The following is a 6,000-nucleotide window of genomic DNA, read 5'->3' on the forward strand; positions in this document are numbered from 1 at the left end:
ACTGGCGTCGCTTAGGGTGCAGTGTGGTTGATCACACTCAGGGCCTGTAGGTATCTGAAGTTGCTAGCCTGGGCTAGAGAAGGAAAAGGCATTTTTTGCAATAAACAATGAAACATAAGCCAGTCTAATAAACGTCTGCATTCCTCCAGAGAGGTCAACATGCACAACAATAAATAACCCCTTTCCTTAACTGATTTCCCAAACAGCAATTTTGTAATGATCTCACCACTGCTACAGAGACTGTTGGAGGGATCAGAAACACGTCTGAGAAAGAAAGGAATCCACCGAGGAAGGGCGGAAACTCACCGGAAGAGCAAGTGACGGATCCTCCAGGGAACAGGAGGGCCCAGGTCAGGACCCACAGGGACAGCAACGGTCAGACCACTGGGTATTGCCTCCTGGAACGCCGGGTGGTAAATTCAGGATTCGTCCAACTTCTTTTGTCCTGAAGAGCAGGTGCTGGAAAGGAAGGGGACAATTCAGAACTTGGGTCCCCAAGGAAGCAAGGACACTGGTGAGAAATTGGAGGAGATGGCAACTTTTAGAAGAAACGAAGCAATAGCAAAAGGGAGAGATCTAGGTGGGAAAAAGGGTTTTGTTGTTAAGAAAAAGGTTTTTCCTCCTTTCCTATCTCCCCTCTCTGGGGAGGGACCTGGGGGATTTTGCTGGGACAAGCCTAACTGGGGTAGAACTGGTGATCAAGAGAGATTTTTGTTGCAGAGTTGGGGAAGAGGGTTGGGAAAACAAATATCAGATGAGAGAGAAACTGGGAATGAATGGTTTGTTAATGAGTTGGAAAGATATACCAAAAAATCCTTGATGGAAAGGAAGGATTTTTGCTGGAAAGCGATCCTGGATAGAGGAAAAAAAAAAAATCTGTGAAGAAAGAAAGATATTTTTTGCTCTAAATTCCTAAAAGGAGGGGGAGGGGTGTAGTCAAGAAATAGAGAAGAGATTTTTGTTTTTTCTGGAAGATCCTAAAAACAAACAAACCTGGATCCCCAAGCTGAGGAGGACTCTTCAGGAGGAAAGAGAATGTTTAGCAGAACGAACCTGGAAGTGGGGGGCGGCGAATCCAAGGCCAAGATGCAGAAAGGGCGGAGGTCAGGGCAGGGCCCCAGGTACGAGCTGGAGAGCTGCGAGGGGGCAGTTGGGGCCTGGGGAACGGCGCGGGTAAGAAAAGGGGTGCAGTGGCCAGCGGCCGCGGAGTCTTCTCCAAGGGAGAAGGGGCTGCGGGGTGCAGCGAGGCCCAGAGCCGTTGGGAGGGCAGACACTGCATGCGTGACGCGGGGTGAGGGGCGCCCACGGCGCCCCCTGCGCCCTTCGAAACGGAGATAGGCCCCCTCAAAAAGCAATGTATCAACAAATTAGAATAGGTTCTAAAGGGGTAAGAGGCTGAAAATGACGAAGGAGCAGGAATGGGGATAGGAAGAGAGGCGGCCGGGACGGCAGCAACCGGGTTTTAACCGCTTCCGGGGGTCGCGCGCCGGGCCTCGCGGCTCTCCCAGCGTCCCCCGGTCTCCACAGCGCTGCCCGCCGGCCGGGCACGCTCGCGCAGCCGGGCCTGCCCCGGGGGCATCTTCTGAGCTCAGCCGCGACGCGAGCACGCATGCGCGGCAGCGGCCGCTACCGCGGCCGCCTCGCCCGGCCCGGAGCATCCTCGCGCGCACCCTGCGACGCCCGGGCTCCCCGCGCGTGCGGCTCAGCGGGACGGCCTCGGCGGCTTTTCGTCCAACGCAGAGGGGCGGGGCCCGGGCGGGACCTCAGGCAGGGCGGGGCTCAGCGCGGTTAGGCGCCCGGCGGCAGAGCAGGCTTAGGAGCCGCCGCGGGACGCCCTGGAACGCGCTGATGCGGCGCTCGCGCCCGTGCGGGCCGCTGGGACCTGCAGTCCCCGCGAGGAGGGCTTGGGGAGTAGGCGCCCCTCCCGCAGGGCTGTGGGGCTCAGCGAGGCAGCCCCACGTGCTCTTCAGGAGGCGGCAGCGGACCACGAGCCCCCAGGCCTGCCATTCGGGGCTTTGGGAAGGCGCGGGGCTGCAGAACCCCTAAGGGGGCGGGCGCGAGCTCACGCGCCACGCGGGCACGCGGCCGCGGCCTTCTCGCCCGGCCCGGAGCATCCTCGCGCGCACCCTGCGACGCCCGAGCTACCCGCGCGTGCGGCTCGGCGGGGCGGCCTCGGCGGCTTTTCGTCCAACGCAGAGGGGCGGGGCCCGGGCGAGGCCTCCGGCGGGGCGGGGCTCAGCGCGGTTAGGCGCCGGCGGCAGAACAGGCTTAGGAGCCGCCGCGGGACGCCCTGGAACGCGCTGATGCGGCGCTCGCGCCCGTGCGGGCCGCTGGGACCTGCAGTCCCCGCGAGGAGGGCTTGGGGAGTAGGCGCCCCTCCCGCAGAGCTGTGGGGCACAGCGAGGCAGCCCCACGTGCTCTTCAGGAGGCGGCAGCGGACCACGAGCCCCCAGGCCTGCCCTTAGGGGCCTTGGGAAGGCGCGGGGCTGCAGAACCCCTAAGGGGGCGGGGCGCGAGCTCACCCGCCTTCCCTCCAGCAAACCCTGAGCCACGTGTGGGTCTGGGCCTCTGCTGAGCAGCGTTGAGAGACAGACAGAAACCGGGAAGAGCAATGGCCCGGTCTGGTCAAGGACATAGGGATTCATTCCTTAGAAATCCAACACAGGAAATCTACGGAGACAACGTATAGTCGTTGCCTTGGGATGGGATGGGGATGGACTGTAAAGGAGCATGAGGGGATCCGATTGGGGTGATGCAAATATTCTAAAAGGGACGTTGACGGTTGGACAATCTGGTGAATTCACTAAAAATTGTTGGATTATACACTTACAATGGGTGACTTTTATGGAAATTATACCTCAAAGTTTTGTTATTTTCTAAAAATGGATCCCTGCGGTAGACAACAAAAAGAAGGACTGGCATTCTACTTTTGGGTTCCTTAATTCAGCAAATATTGCTTACTGGGTTTCTGTTCTCTGCTGAGGTACAGCAGTGTCTGTACCTCAGAAACAAACGTTCCTGCCTAGGCTTATATTCCAGAACATCACCGTCCAAAAGAAATACAAGCCCCGGGTGTCAGACACAATTTTACATTTCCTAGTAATCATTTTTTAAAACAAAGGTTACAGAAGAAGGTGAAATCAACTTTAATAAACAATTCAACCTGCAATGTTATTTCAACATTTAATCAATACAAAAATTTTAATGAGATAATTTACTTATTTTGAATTCTTTAAAACCTGGTGTATATATACATTCACAGGACGTCTCAATTCGGACTAGCCACATCATAGCCACATATAGCGAGTGGCTCTGGTACGCCACAGCATACCTCTAGTGGGGGACAGACCAATACCTTATGAACATAACATGGTTACACTTAAAAAAAAAAATAAGGAAAGAGGACAGACTGTCAGAGGATACTTTTTTTTTTTTTGGTATCGTGAATGTACAATTACTTGAACAACAATATGTTACTAGATTCCCCCCATTATCAAGTCCCCGCCACATACCCCATTGCAGTCACTGTCCACCAGCGTAGTAAGATGCTAGAGTCACTACTACTTGGTTTCTCTGCGCTATACTGCCTTCCCCATGACCCCCCTTACATTATGTCTGCTAATCATAATGCCCCTTTTTCTCCTTTTTCCCCTTCCCACCCATCCTCCCCAGTCCCTTTCCCTTTGTTAACTGTTAGTCCACTCTTGGGTTCTGTGAGTCTGATGCTGTCCTGCTCCTTCAGTTTTTTTATTTGTTCTTATACTCCACAGATGTGTGAAATCATTTGATACTTGTCTTTCTCTACTTGGCTTATTTCACTGAGCATAATACCCTCTAGCTCCATCCATGTTGTTGCAAATAGACCTGCAGCTTTTAACCTATGAAAGTTTTTCCTGATTTCCCCACTCCTAACATTGTTAAAAAACATAGGCCTGTCCACTCCTAGGAATTTGCCCTAAGAATGCAGGAGCTCAGTTTGATAAAGACATATGCACCCCTATGTTAATTGCAGCACTATTTACAATAGCCAAGAAATGGAAGCAACCTAAGTGTCCATCAGTAGATGAATGGATAAAGAAGATGTGGTACATATACACAATGGAATATTATTCAGCCATAAGAAGAAACCAAATCCTCCCATTTGCAACAACATGGATGGAGCTAGAGGGTATTATGCTCAGTGAAATAAGCCAGGCAGAGAAAGACAAGTACCGAATGATTTCACTCATCTGTGGAGTGTAAGAACAAAGCAAAAACTGAAGGAACAAAACAGCAGCAGTATCACAGAACTCAAGAACGGACTAACAGTTTAACAAAGGGAAAGGGACTGGGGAGGATGGGTGGGAAGGGAGGGATAACGGGGCGAGGGGGAGGGAAGAAAGGGGGCCACTAAGATTAGCATGTATAATGTGGGGGAAGGGCTGTGCAAGACAGAGAAGACAAGTAGTGACTCTACAGCATCTTACTACGCTGATGGACAGTGACTGTAATGGGGTTTGTTGGGGGGGACTTGGTGAAGGGGGAGTCTCGTAAACATAATGTTCCTCATGTAATTGTAGATTATGATACCAAAAAAAAAAAAAGAATTAATAAATATTGTTAAAGTTTATTAGTTCAAACTTGTAACGCAGCAAATATCACCAGATATAGTTCACAGGCAGAATGCCTCTTTGGGGTCTTCCATAATTTTTAAGTGTAGACAAGTCCTAAGCTCAAGAAGTTTGAGGACTTCAGCCCTAAAGAGAACAAGTCCTGCACATACGCATGTGCCCAGGGGGATATGTATCTGTGTGAGTGTGTCTAACACAGAGAGAAACCCTAAACCAAAAATTCGAAACTGGCAGCCAGCAGACATGTTTTGTGAGGGGCCTACACTGTCTTTAAATATTTATTAAATTCATTGTCAGCATTTTTAAAGAGCAAAAGGTTTCACACAGAGACAGTGTTCTGGTCTCTTCACCAAAAAAAAAAAAAAAAAAAAAAGGTTCTGCAAAGTAAAACAGAAGGAACAAAACAGCACGACACTCATGGACATTGACGGGCGACTAGTGGTTACCAAGGAGGAGGGGATGGGGCCAGTGTGGTGGTGACGCTGGGGGGTGGAGGGGGTGCGATAGGGGGATAAAGGGGCCCAGTAATTTGCAGTCACGATGTTAGGTGGTCTCAGGGATTGCTGAATCAACGTAATGTACTTCTGAAACCAATATAAGATTGTATATCAACGATACTTTAAAAAAATTAAGTTCTCGCAACACTGTCCTGGCATTTCTATGTGGCCATTTGCATTGACTGGCGTCGCTTAGGGTGCAGTGTGGTTGATCACACTCAGGGCCTGTAGGTATCTGAAGTTGCTAGCCTGGGCTAGAGAAGGAAAAGGCATTTTTTGCAATAAACAATGAAACATAAGCCAGTCTAATAAACGTCTGCATTCCTCCAGAGAGGTCAACATGCACAACAATAAATAACCCCTTTCCTTAACTGATTTCCCAAACAGCAATTTTGTAATGATCTCACCACTGCTACAGAGACTGTTGGAGGGATCAGAAACACGTCTGAGAAAGAAAGGAATCCACCGAGGAAGGGCGGAAACTCACCGGAAGAGCAAGTGACGGATCCTCCAGGGAACAGGAGGGCCCAGGTCAGGACCCACAGGGACAGCAACGGTCAGACCACTGGGTATTGCCTCCTGGAACGCCGGGTGGTAAATTCAGGATTCGTCCAACTTCTTTTGTCCTGAAGAGCAGGTGCTGGAAAGGAAGGGGACAATTCAGAACTTGGGTCCCCAAGGAAGCAAGGACACTGGTGAGAAATTGGAGGAGATGGCAACTTTTAGAAGAAACGAAGCAATAGCAAAAGGGAGAGATCTAGGTGGGAAAAAGGGTTTTGTTGTTAAGAAAAAGGTTTTTCCTCCTTTCCTATCTCCCCTCTCTGGGGAGGGACCTGGGGGATTTTGCTGGGACAAGCCTAACTGGGGTAGAACTGGTGATCAAGAGAGATTTT

The 6,000-nt window shown here is 51.0% G+C and overlaps 1 protein-coding gene across 1 annotated transcript in view; it reads right to left on the minus strand.

Moving 5' to 3' along the window:
• The window catches only part of LOC130680965 (zinc finger protein 541-like), a 43,332-nt gene extending 37,585 nt beyond the window's left edge, over positions 1 to 5,747 (minus strand). Inside the window, exons 1-2 of the mRNA XM_057492858.1 lie at positions 5,595 to 5,747; positions 307 to 459 (exon numbers count right to left, since the gene is read on the minus strand). The gene's annotated coding sequence lies outside the window, so the exon portion shown is untranslated. The remainder of the gene's footprint in view (positions 1 to 306; positions 460 to 5,594) is intronic.
• Positions 5,748 to 6,000: the final 253 nt, after the last annotated feature.

The sequence above is a fragment of the Manis pentadactyla genome, chromosome 15, assembly GCF_030020395.1.
Source record: "Manis pentadactyla isolate mManPen7 chromosome 15, mManPen7.hap1, whole genome shotgun sequence".
Classification (NCBI taxonomy): Eukaryota; Metazoa; Chordata; class Mammalia; order Pholidota; family Manidae; genus Manis; species Manis pentadactyla.